The 19,845-nt window shown below is 33.8% G+C and overlaps 1 protein-coding gene across 4 annotated transcripts in view; it reads left to right on the top strand.

The window, feature by feature from the left end:
• Positions 1–19,845, top strand: part of EXD3 (exonuclease 3'-5' domain containing 3) — a 407,975-nt gene that overhangs the window by 33,962 nt on the left and 354,168 nt on the right. For 2 of the 4 annotated variants that reach the window (XM_074289063.1, XM_074289064.1), the window contains one exon: positions 13,447–13,496. The exons of the other annotated variants lie outside the window; for them this stretch is intronic. The gene's annotated coding sequence lies outside the window, so the exon portion shown is untranslated. The remainder of the gene's footprint in view (positions 1–13,446; positions 13,497–19,845) is intronic. 4 annotated transcript variants of the gene reach the window in all.

Genomic DNA, 19,845 nt, shown 5'->3' with positions numbered 1-19,845 from the left:
AATTTCTTAGAAGAAAAGGGTCTTGAGTGGAAAAAGTTTAAGAAGCTCTGATCTAAGCCATGCTCTCTATAAATTTTATGAAGTTGTAAACAAATGGTCACAAGATAACAAACTATAAAAATTGAAATTCACATCTATATCCTATTGTTATAATCTAATAAAATTAGAACAATTTTCTCACATTAATACACTCATGGAAGTCCTTAGATATGATCAGTAAATTATTCATGTTTTCTTAAAACAGCATTAGAAATAATTTGGAGCCAAATGTGGAAAGCCTTACCTTATTCTTTTAGAAATAGTTTTCAGTGGAGAGATTAAGTTGGGAGAAGAGGTTACCCAATAAGCTGTGAAGTCTTTGCTAGAAGCACTTAAGTCATGGAATAGTTAGCAAGATAAGGAAGGTCAGCCTAGGGCTTTTAAGCTGAATCTGCATAATAATAATCATAATAATAATAAGCCAAAATATGGCTCTTTGTGGTTATAGATAATTTTAATTCATTTAATTCTTACAGCAATCTTGTGAGACTATATGACTATAGGATTATAGATTTAGAGCTGAAACTAACAAATTTATTCTCTTATGCCCACAAACTCATTTTTCAGATGAGGAAACTGAGGCAAAAAGATTAAATGATTTGTCTACAGTCACAAAGGAAGTATCTGAGTATTTGAGCTTAGGTTCACTTGATTTCATGTCTCTCATACTATTTCCTTTTTACAGATTTTTACAGACTGTAGTTTCAGAGGTAAAGTATAGATAAGTTCTAGAGCTGTTACTTGATTTCAGGCCTTCTGACACTAAGCCTAATTTTTTTTGTTTTTAGGCTATAGCATACTGTCTGTCCTGCTATAGGCCTGACCAATAGACCATTTTGTTTTGGGTAGACTCTCTTGGTTTGATAAATTGTCAGGCTCTTATTCAACACCTATGCATCTTATAGTTAGAGTGTGATCTGTAAATATTCAGTGAATTGGATTTTATTATTCTGATACCTGATGCATTTATTTCACTGTTCATGAATTATATCTTCACCTTAATAAAGGGCATAGGAGGCAAAATAGTTTCTTAGAATCTGGAAACCAATTAATCTTAGGTCATGATTAATTCTGTGAGATTTTGAATAAAGTGCTTCTCTTTGTATTCATTGGTCTGAGATTCCTTCCAGCTCTGATATTCCATAATTATATGGAACAGCTAAGGAATTCCATTAAATGAAATAGATATATACATTTTGATGACACTCTAGTCATTTGATGATTACAGTATTTGTTCCCAAGCAGAGCATACATATATATTAGACATTGACTATTTAAAAGCATATATATGTGTATATATATATATATGTGTGTATATATATATATATATATATATATATATATATATATATATATATATATATATATATATATATATATATATATTAGACATTGGCTATTTAAATCTGTCAATATTGCTGAGGCTATGATATAAAACATAATAATTGAGCAGTTTTTTTTTTTTTTTTTTTACATGGTAGAAATACAGCAAGACTAATATCAGGAAATGCCTTATTGGATCATTATTACTAAAGTCATTTAGAGATGTGTTTTTTTTTTTCCTCCCTCATGATCTGCCAGCTATCTATATAGAGCAGAATAAGTGGATTGTGATTGAGCATTTTTACTCAGAAATAGGCAAATGACAAGGATACATCTGAAGCTTGTATAAGAAGCTAAATAAGCACATCATTTGATATATATAAACTGATGCTTAGTGAAATGAGCAGAACCAGGCGATCATTACACATGGCAATAGCAAGATTATACGATGATCATTTCTGATGGATATGGCAACAATAAGGTGATTCAGACCAGTTCCAATGGTCTTGTGTTGAAGAAAGCCATCTGCATCCAGAGAGAAGACAGTGGGAACTGAAGGTAGACCACACCTTCATAATATTTTTACTCTTTTTGTTGTTTCTGGCTTGTATTTTGTTTGCTTTCTCATTTTTTTTTTCCTTTTTGATCTGATTTTTCTGGAGCAGCATTTTATTTGTGGAAATATGTGGAAATATATAGAGGAATTGCACATGTTCAACATAGATTGGATCACTTGCCAACTGGGAGAAGGGGAAATGGAAAGGGAGGGGAAAAATTAAAACACAGGATTTTGTAGGGGTGAATGTCAAAAATTATTCATGTGTATATTTTGAAAATAAAAAGCTTTAATTAAAATATATATGTATATATACACACATATACCCTTCTTTATAAAGGGAATTTTTAGAGGCAATATAGCATAGGAATTTGAGCTAGCTTTGGAGTCAGCAAGTCCTGCCTTTGACATATACTGGCTCGCTGATCCTGGACAAGTTAGTCACTCGGTGTCCTAAGCAACTCTCTAAGATCAGTTTGCATAGCAGCCACGTGTTCCTTTACAAAAAGTGTTCGTTGTTATCTTTTGGGTCCTCACCACTCTCCTACTGAACAAAGCCACCACTCTTCTACTTTTAAATTTGTGATATCATGACAAGCTTTTTAGCTCACAAATGCCTTTAAAAGGCATCACTCTATTAGAGGGATAAGCAATTCCTTGATGCTGGAGAAGTGCCAAGTTTTTCAGATATGCAAATTGAAGAAATTTTTGCTTTGTTTAGTAGGCTTCAAATTTTTTCTTGAAGTAAGTCAAAGCCTATCTTTTTCTTTCCCCTTTGTTTCTCTCTCCAAACCAGACCAAGAAGAAGGCACTCCTGAGAAATTTTCCTCTCTTTCAGTCTAGTGGAAACCAAAAGCTCTGATATCCCTTCACACAGCAACAGAATTCAGCTTTCCCAGGGAATCTTGCAACAGCAGCTCCAGCTGCTAACCAGCAAAGCAAGTTCTACTCAGCAAGATCCCAGGAAAGCAGCTGACGTGTCAGTCATGTCAGCTGGAAACTTTCTATTTCTTCTGGCCCTAGCCTCTTATGATTCTGCCTGGGCTCAGCTTACTCTCCTGCCCCTGCTTCTATTTCTTACAGCTTCTTACTGGCTTCTAATGCCTAAGCCTGAGGCTTCTTTGTGGTTGGTGACTTACCTTATAAAATAAAACTCAAGAATTTTTTTTTTTTTAATGTCAAATATATACCAAATTTGTTGTTTAGTCATGTCCAGTTCTTCATGAACCTCTTTTTGGGTTTTTCTTAGCAGAGCTATTGGAATGGTTTGCCATTTCCTTCTCTAGCTCATTTTATTTATAAATATATAAATAAAAATTGAGACAAACAGGATTAAGGGACTCGGGTCATCCAGCTAGTGTCTAAGGTCAGATTTGAATTTAAGATGAGTCTTCTTGACTCTAAGTCCAGTAATAGTTATATAATCTCCCAACAGTTCCCAAAAAGGTATTTGATTTTTAACTTTGTGAGTTATAAACGCTAAAAAAACATTCAAATGCAAATAAGATGATGGACCACAATGCCTTGCGTACTTGTTGCTATTTTAATTAGTGCTCTTCCTTCAAAAAAGATTTTCCAAAGGAAAACTGGCAAATGTTTTTTTATGTGTCACAATGAGTATTTGTTGCCCAACAAATAATAGTAGCATATGAAGTGGCCTTTAGAAAGGTCAGCAGCATAGTTGTACTGTACTGTGGTAAATACTGCTGATAGTCAAATATCAAATTTCAGAGCTTGGAGGGAACTTATCTATTTAATCCAACTTCTTATTACAAATGAGGAAACTGAGGCCCAGGGAGTGAAAGTAGCTTGCCTGAAGAAATACCGAATTAATGGTAAAGTCATGCGTAGATCACAATTTCAGTATTTTTCGCCTCACTATATATTTTTTATCTTAGAAAGAGGTTGTGGAATGAACATGAGCAGCATTCCCATTTTTTTTCTTTTCTTTTCTTTTTTTTTTTTTTTTTTTTGGCTGAGGCAATTGGGGTTAAGTGATTTGTCCAAGGTCACATAGCTAGGAAGTGTTAAGAGTTTGAGTCCAGATTTGGACTCGGATCCTACTGACTTCGGGGCTGATGCTTTATCCACTGTGCTACCTAGCTGCACCCCCACCCCACCCCATGTTTCTTTCTAAGAAATGGCATTGAATTGGAATAGAAAACACTAATTTGGAGATTCCTTAGAGATAGGGGAGATCTTATAGGTTTGTGTGTTATCCACATATTGATGAATTACAATGAGCCTTTGAGAATAGATGTCATAAAGTTTTTATTGTAAAAAATAAAACTAGAAGCTACAGAGCTTCCTTAATTTTTTTTTTTTTAATTTTTGATGCAGTTACTAAGACCTTAATGTTTTCCTCTTATTCTCATTGTTGTGAGCTAAAGATGAAAAGAATGTAGATTTAATAACACATACTGGTAAACGATAAATTTACAAATTTACAGTTATAGTTACCTAATTATATGGTACTTTATGTAAATTTTTCACATTTGGCCCACATGACATTTGGCTCCATTTGGCCCACTAAAGAAGATGATACAAAAGATTATTAACCCAGTTTAAAAGAAAGGCATGGTGTTGTGAGAAGTAATATGGTGTAATAGTGTTGAACATTAGTCAGAAAGAACTGGGTTCAAATCCTGTCTCACACTTAGTAGCTATGTCACCTTGGGCAAGTCACTTAATATCCCTGAATTTTACAGTTTCCTAATCTGTAGAGGGAGGGAGGTGAACTTGATAGCTTTAAAAGGCTCTTCTGGATCTAAATCTGTGATTCCCTGATTCATGGAGCTTAAAAAAATTTCAAGTAACACAGGAGATCCTTGAGTCTAGAGCTACTTACATTAAATTCTTCCACTCTATTATGCTCTTCTTCTGCCTATATCTTACAATTTTAAATTTTTGACAAAGAGTAAATAAGTCTTGTGGATAAAGAGGAAGATGATGATTTTGGCCACAAAATTTTTAACCAATTTATAGGAAAATACTAAGCATATAGAGCATGAAAATAGAGAAAGGCGATGATAAAGGCTCTGGATTGAGGTTAGCCCTGAAGGAAAGTTCTGAAGATGTTTATGAGGAAAATAATAGTAATAATATTTGATATTTACATAGTACTTTAAAGGTCACAAAGATTTGATACTCATATTTTCTGATTTAATATACTCTTTATTAATTACTAGCACCTTAATGTGCATGCAGTTTGCTAAATTAAAATAAATTGTATTTTATAGAACTATCACTGGTTGTTTATAAAAATACAACTTAATCTTTTCCATTCCTAGAATGACACTGACATGGAGGCAGTTTTTATCTCAATGCTGCTGTTGTAATATCTCTTTTGCAGCAATGTTCAGGGAAGAGATTCAAACTCTTTATACCAGTTTTGGTTCCTTGGGACCATAGGAAGGAAGGAATTTCCTAGCTCCACCTAAAGATTCCAAATAACTCTGGGAGGAATTTCAGGGGCGCCTGGTTTGGCTTGAGGTCCCAGAGACTATTGGAAAGATTTGAAGCTCCTTAGAAGAGGCATCTTCCTAAGAAGACCCTAAAATGGCTTTTTAAACCTTGCTTATTGAAAAGACTGTTACTTAGTCCATCATATTTCAAGCTATTTAGAATTTTATCTGCTTGGGATTTGGTAGCCAATTATGATATTTGAATTGCCTTCAGGAGACTGAAATAAAATTCAAAACATGGAGAATTTATATTAGTAAGTTTTAGCAAACAACTAAATTGCTAATGGAAAAACTGTAAGATTGTAAACTTTGCCAAATATATGCTGAGGGGATGGAGCCCAGCTGGCTCTCCTGGCAATGTGTTTTTAATTTAGACTTTATTTAGGGTAATCTTGCAAAGGCTGGTATACTGATAATGACGGAATGGAGTGTCTGATATGTTCCTTCTGTTAAGACTCCCATTTCCTATACAATGATTTTTACATTTAATATGTTTTTAAAACATTTTAGTATTAATATTTAAACTATACAATTTTATTTTTTTTCTCAATAGTTTTATTTTTCCAAATACACATACAATAGTTTTCAATGTAAATTTTTGTAAGATTTTGTGTTCCAAAATTTTTTTCTTTCCCTCCTTTATTCCCCCATTCCCCAAGACACTGAACAATCTGATATAGAGTATAGATGTACAATCCTTTTAAATGTATTTCCATTTTTTTTCATGTTGTGTAAGAAAAATTAGACCAAAAGAAGAAAAAAAAAACTAAAAGAAAGAAAAAGCAAAGAAAAAAAGGTGGAAAGAGTCTGCTTTGATCCACATTCAATCTCCATAGTTCTCTCTCTGCATGTAGATGGCATTTTCTATCCCAAGTCTATGGGAATTATCTTGGATCATTGTCTCGCTGGGAAGAACTAAGTCTGTCAAGGATGATCACATAATTTTGGTATTACTATGTACAATGTTCTCCTGTAAACCAGACAATTTAAGTGTGAAATATATTGCCATTTAGGCAATATATTTTAAAATTTTATTTTTGGCCTCTGAAATGTGTTTTTCATTACAGCACACTCAGGAAACAACATATAATTGCCATGCTTTACATTCTTGAAAGTAAGTTATGTTGATTCAGATAGTGTGGAAATTTCTTTAACAATCTTTTTAAAAAATGATACATTTTATTTTTGAAAGCTTTGTTTTGAAAGCATATATTTTGCTTCTGAAGTTGATCTTAAGTTGGAGAGGTTTCTGATACCAATAGCAAGCACTATATTGCAGGTACGTTTTATTTTAAGTAGCTTCAACATAAGATTAGCTATATGCCAGAATTGTCAAAGTAGTGAAGGAATTTCTCAGAATTTTAGAGCTCAGAGGGACTTCAGAAATCATTTAGTCAAACTCTCATTTAATTAGTGACAAATTGAGACCTACAGAAATGAGGTGACTAGTCCCAGGTCACAAAGCTACCAGTTGTCAAATCTGAGACTTTCATTCAGGCCTTCTGACTCCTGGGAGTCTCTGTAATCTTTCCAGTACATTTTATTTATTACTTTATTAAGTATTCTCAGATTTCTCATAGTTACAGCTTTTAAGAAACCTTTACAATTTTATCCTTTAAATCAGGCTTATTGAAAATGGACATGGTGGGGGCAGCTAGGTGGCGCAGTGGATAGAGCACCAGCCTTGAATTCAGGAGTTCAAATCTGGTCTCAGATACTTAACACTTCCTAGCTGTGTGACCCTGGGCAAGTCACTTCACCCCAGCCTCAGGAAAAAAAAAAAAAAAGAAAAAGAAAATGGACATGGTAATGTCAATGCCATCTTAATTTTTCCATCTTAATTTACTTCAGAATCAGACAAAAATAACATTCAAAGATGTATTCCAGAAAAATTAATAAGTTAATAAATTTTAATTAATAAATGAAGAAATACTTGTTATTCTTATCAAGCTGAGGGAACAGTTTCTAACTTCCCCAGATTAGGTGCAGTGAAAGTGATTAAGATTTTTTTATAAAGATTTTTTTGTTTCAGTGAAATATTTCCGTGATTTCATTATACATGAAACTAAAATATTTGATTGTCTAGGCTGGATACTAGGAAGTCTGGTTTATGCTTAGCCAGTTGAAATGTGTATAGTGAAACATTCATCATAGAAAGTCTTTAGTGATTTATCACAGGGCTCTAGATTTAGTAATGTGTTTATTTTGAATGTTTGGTTTTGCTTTGTTAAATAGCATGATAGCAATTCATGCTTTTTTGCATTCACGTGACATATAATATTTTTTCCATCCCCTTAGTTTTATTTTCTGTATGTCTTTGTTTTTTAAATGTGTTTCTTGCAATAGATTGTTTTATCTATTGTATCACTTCTTTTCACTTTATTGAATTGTTTATTCCATTCACATTTAAAATTATAATAGTTGTCTGTGGAGACAGCATAAGATCCTTTATCTTTGGTGCATAAATTCTATTTTGGAGAGCTTTGATAAATCTTGAAGCTTGGAGAAAATGTCTAATATGCTTTATCTTATTGCTCACATGACTTAGAAGTGGTTCTTATATTCTTTCCACTTTACTAATTGCCTCAAATATTAGTAATCTCCCTCTTAACTTAGGAATTGAAGTATAAGCAAGATAAGCACTTATCAGGGATCATAGGACCTAGAAATGGAAAAGAACTGAAAGGTCATCAATTTGTTCAGGTAATAAATGGCAGAGTTGATAGTTAGACTTAAGACCTTTGATTTTGAATCTGTATTTCTTTTCTATAGTGGAATGTTCTTTGGATAGAAGGTTAGATTCTTTTTTTTTATTATTTAGAATTTTTTTTCACAGTATATATGCATGAGTAATTTTTAAAATAATATTATCCCTTGTATTCATTTTTCCAAATTATCCCCCCCCCTCCCTCCACTCCCTCCCCCCATGACAGGTAATCCCATACATTTTACATGTGTTACAATATAACCTAGATATAATATATGTGTGTAAATACCATTTTCTTGCACATTAAGTATTAGATTCCGAAGGTATAAGTAACCTGAGTAGATAGACAGTAGTGCTAACAATTTACATTCACTTCCCAGTGTTCCTTCTCTGGGTGTAGTTATTTCTGTCCATCATTGATCAACTGGAAGTGAGTTGGATCTAGAAGGTTAGATTCTATGATTGTTTATCTTACAGTACTGCCTTATCCAAATTGTCAGTTAATTACAGGTAAAAAAGAAAAGCTAGAAAACTCATACTATACATTAGTGCTTGAGTAACATATAAAACTTCTGCTCTCGTTTCTTACATTATTTAATGTCAGTGTCCTGCTGGGATTGTGTTCTGCCTAACTTGTATGCAGTTTAAAAATAGGACTGTGAACCATCTGGTTCAGCTTTGCTACTACCACTTTCTGCCAGTAATCTGATATGTTTGGTTAAAGAAATTGGTGATTGTAGAGCTGGTTAAGTGAGGGAGAGCTGAAGAGTGGAAATTGGAAATGCTTGTTCTATGGGACTGCTGAGAACTTGTTCATTGGATCAATTTTCTGTAGACTAAGATGTAAAAGAGGTTGGACTTAAGGGTAACTTATTAATATAAATCCAACTTTGTTGGATTCCTGCTGTTACTCAGTTGTAGAAATATGTTCAACAAGGCCCATCTGCAGAATTTGGCTTATCTTCACATTGGCGGATGAGCCTCACCCAAGTTCAGAGAAAAGTTTGACTCAGGGCTGTACAACAATAAAATTAATGATAAAACTGTTTTATGAGTTACAAAACAATTGAATTAATATTTTTAAAAACAAATTTTACTTTTAATGGATAAATGGTAAAACGGTGTTCATTTAGGGCAAGAACAATTTCAGTTTTGCCTTTAGATTCCCAGTGCTTGACATGGTTTCTGGTAATTAATGGGTGCTTAGTAAGTGTTTGTTGATGAATAGATAAGAAATACCATGACAAGGAGGAAAATCATGGAATTTAAAGGAACAGTTTTAAAAAATTTTTTTTTAAACATTAACTTAATTTTTTTTTAGTTGCTAAGAAAAACTTTTCTATATATTTGTCCACTTTACTTATAGATGAATCAGATTTTTCATGTTTCACCAGAAACATTGCTATTATATTAGACTCCATGTGTTAACCTGATGGACCAATTAATCAGTGCTCAAATTTGACTTACAAGATGCTAGAAATAAGAGACTTAGAAAGTAGATGATCAAGAAATTGTTGCTTCAAGATTCCTTCCTACCAGTCTTGAAACAGTGCTGAGCCTGAGTTTTCTGCATTATACGGTATGTTTCAAGTACTTCTGAGATCACATTGCATTCAGGGCCCTGAAGCAGCCTAAATTTCCTTTGAGGAGGGGTGGGGTTTGTTTGCTTTTAAAAAAAATATTTAAGAGGTTTTTATACCTCAAAGTAAGGTTAGGTAAAAAAAAAATTCTGGCAGTGGCTTTATGCCATCAACTGGGTCAATCTTGTACAGGGAATCTCAAGGGAAAATGGGGGCTAGAAGATACTTGAAACATGACAGTTATGACTTATCATCTCTGAAAGGGGCCTAAAGGAACTGAAACAAATAGCATGTGTCTGCCACACTGGAAGATTGTACACTTGGGCCTTGTAAATCATTTCATGGGTAATTAATCTTCTGAAACCCCCTGAATTACTTGACTACAGATTTATTTATTGCCCATCTCTGGATACTCAGTATCTCTGAGAGAATTTCACACAAAATATTAGACTATTATTCCTGCCTCAAAACTCTTTCTCAGGGGTTCTTATATTGTGGATTCCTTTGACAATTCTTTGAAACCTATAGAAACTGTAGAATAATGCTTTCAAATGTGTACATTAAATACAAAGGATTACAAAGGAAACTAATTCTATTCAAATTCAGTTACTAAAATATTAAAAAAAGAAAACACTAGCCTACAGATCCCAAGATTTTCTCTAGGCTATTCTAAGAGCAAAGACTTAGGATATTATATGGCTCACTGAATGCCAGCTAATAGCCAAAGTAAATAATTAGGATTTGTATTTCTTTTTTTTTTCCTATCTAGTCCTTCCCCCCCTTTTTTTTGTTGTTGTTCTTTCAATAGTAGTTTATTTTTCCAAATACATGTAAAGATAATTTTTAACATTAATTTTTGTAAGATTTTGTGTTCCAAATTTTTTCTCCTTCCCTCCTTTACTTCCTCCCTTCCCCAAGACAGCAAATAATCTGATGGGTTATACATGTACATTCTTTTAATGTATTTCCATATTTGTTATGTTGTGCATTGAAAAAGTAGACTAGACGGGAAAAACCATGAGAAAGAAAAAAGAAACCCAAAATAGGTGAAAATACTATGCTTTGATTCACATTCATTCTCCCTAGTTCATTCTCTCTGGTTGCAGATGGCATTTTCCATCCCAAGACTATTGGAATTGCCTTGTCTCACTGCATTAGTGTAAAAAGCCAAGTCCATCACAGTTGATTAGAATTTGTATTTCTCTATGTTTCTGGGATGATAGTAGAGCATTGTAGCAGAGGTATAGTGAGGTATTTTTACATTCATGGCAAATCAAAAGCTACTGTGAACTCTTTAAATTTCATATGGAGTTTTACTATAATATCCAGAATGAGGGAAGTAATCTGTGGACCATGTTTTTTTTTTTTTGTTTTTGTTTTTTAATAGCTTTTTATTTACAAGATATATGCATGGATAATTTCTCAGCATTGACAATTGCAAAACCTTTTGTTCCAACTTTTCCCCTCCTTCCTCCACCCCCTCCCCTAGATGGCAGGTTGACCAATACATGTTAAATATGTTAAACTATAAGTTAAATACAATATATGTTTACATGTCCATACAGTTATTTTGCTGTACAAAAAGAATTGGACTTTGAAATAGTGTACAATTAACCTGTGAAGGAAATAAAAAATGCAGGCGGACAAAAATAGAGGGACTGGGAATTCTATGTAGTGGTTCATAGTCATTTAGTGGACTATGCTCTTATCATATATAGAATGTTGTCTCTGGTTCTAGGTGCAACATTTTAGGAATCATATTAGTAAACTAGAGTATATTCACAGGAAAGAGACCTAGAGAGTGAGGAGACTTGAAGCTGTATCACACACAATTAGGGGCTGGTAAACTAGATGAAAAACACTTACGGAGAAACGTGATAAAATTTGCTCTTAAGTTTTTGAAGAGTTGTTTTGTAGAAAAGAAATTTAGTTTGTTATGTTGACGAGAGGATAGAACAGGGACTAGTAGGGTGAAGGAAAAATATTTTGGTGTAACCTGAGGAAAATGCTTCTTTTAGGAAGTTAGAGAATCTAAAAATGAAACGGATTACTTTGAGGAATGAAGTCCCTGGACTTTAGAGACTTTTAAGTAATGTCTGATTGCTTCATATGTGTTTTTGTAAATAGGATTTGTGATTAAGGCAGGAGTTGATGACACATGAAGTCAATTTCAATTCTAAAATTCTGTCGTTTTAATGGAATTAATAAAGACTGAATTTGCTGTGCTTTACCTGAAATGTATGTTTCTGACATTTTGAGTTCTTAGTTCATAGTACCTTGCACCTGTTTCTGATTTTCCATAAGTGGCTTTGCGCCATCTTGATCTCGGCCCTTGGCCTGGTATGATCCAGGGATGGGCTAAAAATAGCTGTTAAAACATTATCTAAAATACATGGCTTTTCTCAAGTGTAATTGTAGTTCACTACAATTGTGTGTAGTCAAAGATAGAGTGGAGAGTCCAGACTTGGCACTTCCTTTTGTGTTACAGGGATATTTTTGCTTTTAAAAATGTTAAAGAAATATGCCACAAACAGCTGAAACATCTTACCTGGCACCAAAATCAGAAAAATCCCTAGTGCTTCCAAGTGGAAGAAACTTAGAAGATAAATAAGGTTATTTAACCCTTTACTAAGACAACTGAAGTGGAGAGAGGAGGGGAAGACAATGACCTAATTGAAATAGGGTAATAATTATTAGGGTAAAGAGTGAACTACATTCTCCACTCTTTTTTTTTTTTTTATAATTATAACTTTTTTTTTGACAGTACATATGCATAGGTAATTTTTTTTTTTTACACAACATTATCCCTTGTACTCCCTTCTGTTCCCCTTCTTCCCTCCACCCCCTCCCCTATATGGCAGGCATTCCCTTACATATTAAATATCTTATAGTATATCCTAGGTACAATATATATGTGCAGAACCGAATTTTGTTGTTGTTGTTGCAAAGGAAGAGTTGTATTCGGAAGGTAAAAATAATCTGGGAAGAAAAACAAAAAAAATGCTCACAGTTTACACTCATTTCCCAGTGTTCCTCTTCTGGGTGTAGCTGATTCTGTCCATCATTGATCAATTGGAATTGGATTAGCTCTTCTCTATGTTGAAGATATCCACTTCCATCAGAATACATCCTCATACAGTATCATTGTTGAAGTGTATAATGATCCCCTAGTTCTGCTCGTTTCACTCAGCATCAGTTCATGTAAGTCTCTCCAAGCCTCTCTGTATTCCTGCTGTTGGTCATTTCTTACAGAACAATAATATTCCATAACATTCATATACCATAATTTACCCAACCATTCTCCAATTGATGGGCATCCATTCATTTTTCAGTTTCTAGCCACTACAACTAGATGTCCAATTGAATGGAAATCACTTTTTGAAAGCTTCTGGAATTTGGAATTTCCTGAAAAGGGTCTGCGTCCCCAAAAGATCAATGGGATGATTTGCCCTAGAAAAGGCCAACCTGAGAAACACAGACTTCATGGAGTCCGGGAGACCCTGATTTCTCAGATCAAAAGGGGACACGATTTCAGAGTGATAATTTTACAGATTAAAGGGAACACAATTTCACATCCCTGTCACCTTTGGACCTTGACAGGTCCAATGATCACATTGTTGGGTGGTAGACTTTTGAAAATAATGCATTTTTATGTTGTGCTTATAAGTTTGTAGCCCCCTACTCCCCACCCCTTTCTTTTCTTTTCTTTTCTTTTTTTTTTTTTTTAACAGTATTCTTGTGAGGTATAGTGTAAGCATTATTGTTTTCTTTTTATAGATGAGGAGAATGAGACTCAGAGAAGGAAAGGTACTTGCTCATGATCACATGTAAGTGTTAATATGTGTTATTAGAAAAGGTACTTAAGCCCGGGTTTCCTGACTTCAAATCAATATGCTGTATTCCAGTATACTTACATGCACTTTTATTTGTTGATGTATTTTATTTTTATATCACAGTCTTCTCTAGATAATACCCTTTCCACCACTCATGCCCAAAGAACATTCCCTTATAGTAAAGAAAAACTGTTTGATTTGACCAATGTGAAACATTCCCCCCTTTCTATCCCCAAAGTCAAGCATAGTTATTATAATTACCCAGTGTTTGACTTTGTTTTATTGCTCTCTCTTTTTTTTTTTTTTACTATTGTGATTTTGTGTATTTTTCCTCTAGTTCTGTTATCAATTCATACAAATTTTTACATATTTCTTTGAATTCCTCATATTTATTGTTTCTTTTTTCCCATTTTTATTTTTTTATTTATATATTTTTTCACAGTATATATGCATGAGTAAATTTTTTTTTTATAATATTATCCCTTGTATTCATTTTTCCAAATTATCCCCCCTCCCATGACAGGCAATCCCATACATTTTACATATGTTACAATATAACCTAGATACAATATATGTGTGTAAATACCATTTTCTTGTTGCACATTAAGTATTAGATTCCGAAGGTATAAGTAACCTGGGTAGATAGACAGTAGTTCTAATAGTTTACATTCACTTCCCAGTGTTCCTTCTCTGGGTGTAGTTGTTTCTGTCCATCATTGATCAACTGGAAATATTTATTGTTTCTTAAGGACAATCATATTCTGTTAATTCATATGCCACAGTTTGTTCAGCCATTCCCTGGTTCTTGGGGACTCCCTTTTTTTTTTTAAAATGCAAAAAATATTGTCATGAATATTTTAACATATGAAAGACCTTTTTTCTGCTTGACACCTTTGGGGATATGTGCTCTAAAGTTTAAATTGTTGGGCCAGAGAATGTGATAGCTTAGTAACTTTTTTTTTTTTTCCAGTGTCACACAGGGCTGGTGCTCTATCCACTGCACCACCTAGCTTCCCCCAGTAACTTTTCTTGCATAATTTCAAGTTGTTTTCCAAAAAGATTGGGTTAATTTACATCTCTATGACATCTCTACCTGCCTTCCTGCAGTCCTCTTTAATATGGACCATTTTCATCTTTTATCATCTTTGCCAATCTGGTATTTGAAGTGAAACCTTAGAATTGTTTTAATTTTTAATTTGTTTTTCTATTATTAGTGATTTAGAATAAACTCTCATATGATTATTAATAGTTTGTAATTCTTTTTGCATTTGACATTTGATTGACTTTCTTTTCAGTGCTTTTATTTTTATTTTATTTTATTTTTCATATCCTTTAATCACTTACATGTTATATATATATATATGTTATATATACATGTTGTGTATATATCACATGTATATTTCCTATATATCTTCAATATGAGACTTGTCATAATTATTGTATGCTGTTTTCCAGTTGATAGTTTATCTTCTTTCTCTAGCTGAATTGATATTGTTTATACAAAATGCTGGAACTCTGTCTTCCCAGAGATCAGCGGGAGTCAGGATCACTAAAGGTCTTTATTCTTGATCTTTTACGGTCAAGGTCAGGGCTTAGGTCTAACAATCTCACACACACCTTCCTCCCTCCAACGCCAGGAGAGACTGACTCAGCTTCCCAGTCTCAATTCCTCTTCCTCCTCCTACTCCTCCCACACATGTCACTTCCCCCTCTTTGTCCCACCAATCAAGTCAGCACAGAACAGCTGGGGAGGGTCAACCTTCAAACAAGTTAATTGGGAACTGTCCAGTTGGCAATTAGTCTCACGTGCTTCATTATTCAAGTGCATTGCTCAGTTCTAGCCCTTTACAACAAAAGGTTTTAAAATGTTATTTAATCAAAAGTGTTTTTATTTTTTGTAATAATCACTATCTCCTTTTTGGTTAAGAATTTTTCTCCAGTTTAAAAAAAATAAAATCCTCCCTATTTAATTCATTAATACCTGTGAAAACTACTTCTTTTCAATTTCTTTTATTTATTTGTTTTAAGATGTGACCTTTTGTGATTTGTTTCGAGCTTATTAAGCTATGTGGTATAACATGCTGGTATAAACCTAATTATTTTTTTTAATCTATCTGGTGTCTCACTGTAACTAGGGCCATCTCCAGTTATCTATCTATATCTTGCCACTGGACTGAGATGGCTCTTGAGGAGAAAACGAGGCTGATGACTTTGCAGAGCCCTCCTCACTTAAAACCAATTCATTTGTATGTCAGGGTGTCACCTCTCTGGTGTCATGGTCCTCTTCAAGAATGAAGAACAAATAATAACAATCAGTCTGTCTATCTATGTATCTATTTATTTTGTGGAACTTTTTTTTACAGTTTTTCTAGCAATGCTTGTTGATTAAATCTTCTTGGAAATAGTTTATATTCTTGAATTTATCAACTCTCTTATTGAGTTCAGTTCTTTCTGATGCTTGCTTAAGTAATCTATTCCACTGATCAACTTTTCTATGTTAAATGATGATCAGATAGCTTTAATGATTACTTGAAGTCTCTAAGTGATATTTCCTCTTCATTCCTAATTCTATAAAATGACTTTTTAATAGTTTGACTGACAGAACTAAATCTACAAATTAATCAGGTTGTGATCTAATTGTTCATATCTTTTGCTCATTTAGCCATTGGAGATTTTCCAGTCATACTACAAGACCTCTGAAATGCTTTTAGAATGCAAGACTCAAATACTTTATAAATGCAAACAATATACCTTTTCCTCAGTGAGACTGAATTCTTCACCAGTAGCCTTCAGTGAACTGCTGTGTGAGAGATTTCACCAAAACCTTCTACATATGACATGATGCCAGTTTTACTTGTTAAGAAAACATTCATCTTATGTTCTTATCTTTTGTATTAGGAAAGGATACCCTTGAATTGATATTTTTAATTCACCTTGACATTGCTTTTATCATAAAATTTTTATTAGAGGTAGAGCCAAGATGGAGAAATAGCAGAAAGCATAATGTATTATTCACTGCCACCCCATTTCCATTTCTCTCAAAATATCTAGAAAATACACTGGACTAAGTCATGATGGGAAAATCTAACCAAAAAGCCACAAGTCATTTTTCCAGCCCAGAAAGACAGAGTGCCCTGCAGAGAAGGGGCTTTGCATCAAGACTAGTGAAAAGGCAAACTCATAGGTGGGTACTTCAATGTGAGTAGGTGCCAACTGGTAACTTTGTCGTCCACTTTCCAGTTTGGCGTCAAAGATACAGGACAGTGGGACCTGCATTTCTCTCCCCACCTTTGCATTTACTCAGTTGTATACTGAGAGATAAAACTGAGAACAATCCTACAAGGGGGAAAAATAATCTTTAATAAATTAGAGGATCTCCAATCATTCCTGATGACAAGACCAGAGCTGTTTAGAAACCTCAGATACAGAAGCTGAAAAATATAAATAGATAAATATGAATGAACAAAGATAAAGAAAAAAAAGATAAGACTGCTTATACTTTGATATGGGAAGATGTTTCCCTATTGAATCCTGCCATCATCTGGGGTTTCAGAGTACTTAATTAGCTAGAAGAACTGCTAGATGGTACAGTGGAGAGATTGCCAGGCCTGTAATCAGGAAGATTCATCTTCCTGAGTTCAAATTTGGCCTCAGACATGTACTAGCCATGTGATCCTATGTAAGTCACTTAACTCTGCCTCAGTTCCCTCATCTGTAAAATAAGCTGGAGAAGGAAATGACAAACCATTCCAGTATTTTTGCTAAAAAAAACCTCAAATGGAATCATAAAGAACAGCATAAAGAAAATTACTGAAAAACAATAACAGTTAGACCAAAGGTCTGGAAATATTTCTATTATATCTTGAAGAAAAATTTATACAAATTTAAACAATGTATACAAATATAGTAACATTGCAACAAAGACAAACAACTTTGAAACACTTAGAAACTGTGATCAGTATATTGATCAAGCACAATTCCAGAGGACTAAAGATGAAACATGTCATCTCCTGATAGAGGTGAAGAATTTTTGAGTTTATAGTATAGAATGAGTATATTATTTTGGACTTGGCCAATGCAGAAATTTGTTTTGTTTAACTATACTTGTTTATAATACTTGTTTTTATTTCATCCTTAATTGGGGGGGAGGAGGTTGGAGTGAGAGTGAAAGAAGGCAAATTTTTTTGCTGACTGAAAAACATTTTTTGAAAGTTTTTATTAAGGGCCTAAACTTTTTTTTTTTATTTTTTTTTATTATATATATATATCTATATTTTATAATATTATCCCTTGTATTCATTTTTCCAAATTACCCCCCCTCCCTCTATTCCCTCCCCCCGACGACAGGCAATACCATACATTTTACATGTGTTACAATATAGTCTAAGTACAATACATGTGTGTGAATATCATTTTCTTGTTGCACAATAAACATTAGAATCCGAAGGTACATGCAACCTGGGCAGACAGATTGTAGTGCTAACAATTTACATTCCCCTCCCAGTGTTTCTTCTCTGGGTGTATCTACCTCTGTCCATCATTGATCAACTGGAAGTGAGTTGGATCTTCTTTATGTTGAAGATTTCCACTTCCATCAGAATACATCCTCATACAGTATTGTTGTTGAAGTATACAGTGATCTTCTGGTTCTGCTCATTTCACTCAGCATCAGTTGATTTAAGTCTCTCCAGGCCTCTCTGTATTCCTCCTGCTGGTCATTTCTTACCGAGCAATAATATTCCATAACTTTCATATACCACAATTTACCCAACCATTCTCCAACTGATGGACATCCATTCATCTTCCAGTTTCTAGCTACAACAAAAAGAGCTGCCACAAACATTTTGGCACATATATGTCTCTTTCCGCTCTTTAGTATTTCTTTGGGATATAATCCCAGTAGTAGCGCTGCTGGGTCAAAGGGTATGCACAGTTTGATAACTTTTTGGGCATAATTCCAGATTGCTCTCCAGAATGGCTGGATTCTTTCACAACTCCACCAGCAATGTATTAGTGTCCCAATTTCCCCACATCCCCTCCAACATTTGTCATTATTTGTTCCTGTCATCTTAGCCAATCTGACAGGTGTGTAGTGGTATCTCAGAGTGGTCTTAATTTGCATTTCTCTGATCAGTAGTGATTTGGAACACTCTTTCATATGAGTGGATATAGTTTCAATTTCTTCCTCTGAGAATTGTCTGTTCATATCCTTTGACCATTTATCAATTGGAGAATGGTTCGGTTTCTTATAAATTATGGTCAGTTCTCTATATATTTTGGAAATGAGACCTTTGTCAGAACCTTTGTTTTTAAAAATATTTTCCCAATTTGTTACTTCCCTTCTAATCTTGTTTGCATTAGTATTATTTGTACAGAAACTTTTTAGTTTGATGTAATCAAAATCTTCTATTTTGTGATCAATAATGATCTCTAGTTCTCCTCTGGTCATAAATTCCTTTCTCCTCCACAAGTCTGAGAGGTAGATTATCCTCTGTTCCTCTAATCTATTTATTATCTCCCTCTTTATGCCTAAATCATGGACCCATTTTGATCTTATCTTGGTATATGGTGTTAAGTGTGGATCCATATCTAATTTCTGCCATACTAATTTCCAGTTTTCCCAACAGTTTTTTCCGAATAATGAATTTTTATCCCTAATGTTGGAATCTTTGGGTTTGTCAAAGATTAGATTGCTATAGATGTACCCTTTTTTGTCCTTTGTATCTAATCTGTTCCACTGATCTACCGGTCTATTTCTTAGCCAATACCAAATGGTTTTGGTGACTGCTGCTATATAATATAGCTTTAGATCAGGTACACTTAGACCACCTTCCTCTGAGTTTTTTTTCATTAGTTCCCTTGCAATTCTTGACCTTTTATTCTTCCATATGAATTTTGTTGTTATTTTTTCTAGGTCATTAAAATAGTTTCTTGGGAGTCTGATTGGTATAGCACTAAATAAATAGATTAGTTTGGGGAGTATTGTCATCTTTATTATATTCGCTCGGCCTATCCAAGAACACTGAATGTCTTTCCAATTATTTAAATCTGATTTTATTTTTGTGGCAAGTGTTTTGTAATTTTTCTCATATAATTCCTGACTTTTCTTTGGTAGATGGATTCCCAAATATTTTATACTCTCAACATTTGTTTGGAATGGAATTTCTCTTTGTATCTCTTGCTGTTGCATTTTGTTAGTGATATATAAAAATGCCGAGGATTTATGTGGATTTATTTTGTATCCTGCCACTTTGCTGAAATTTTGAATTATTTCTAGTAGCTTTTTAGCAGAGTCTTTGGGGTTCTCTAAGTATACCATCATGTCATCTGCAAAAAGTGATAG

The sequence above is a fragment of the Sminthopsis crassicaudata genome, chromosome 2 (genome assembly GCF_048593235.1).
Source record: "Sminthopsis crassicaudata isolate SCR6 chromosome 2, ASM4859323v1, whole genome shotgun sequence".
Classification (NCBI taxonomy): domain Eukaryota; kingdom Metazoa; phylum Chordata; class Mammalia; order Dasyuromorphia; family Dasyuridae; genus Sminthopsis; species Sminthopsis crassicaudata.
This window is presented reverse-complemented; position numbering and strand designations above follow the sequence as displayed.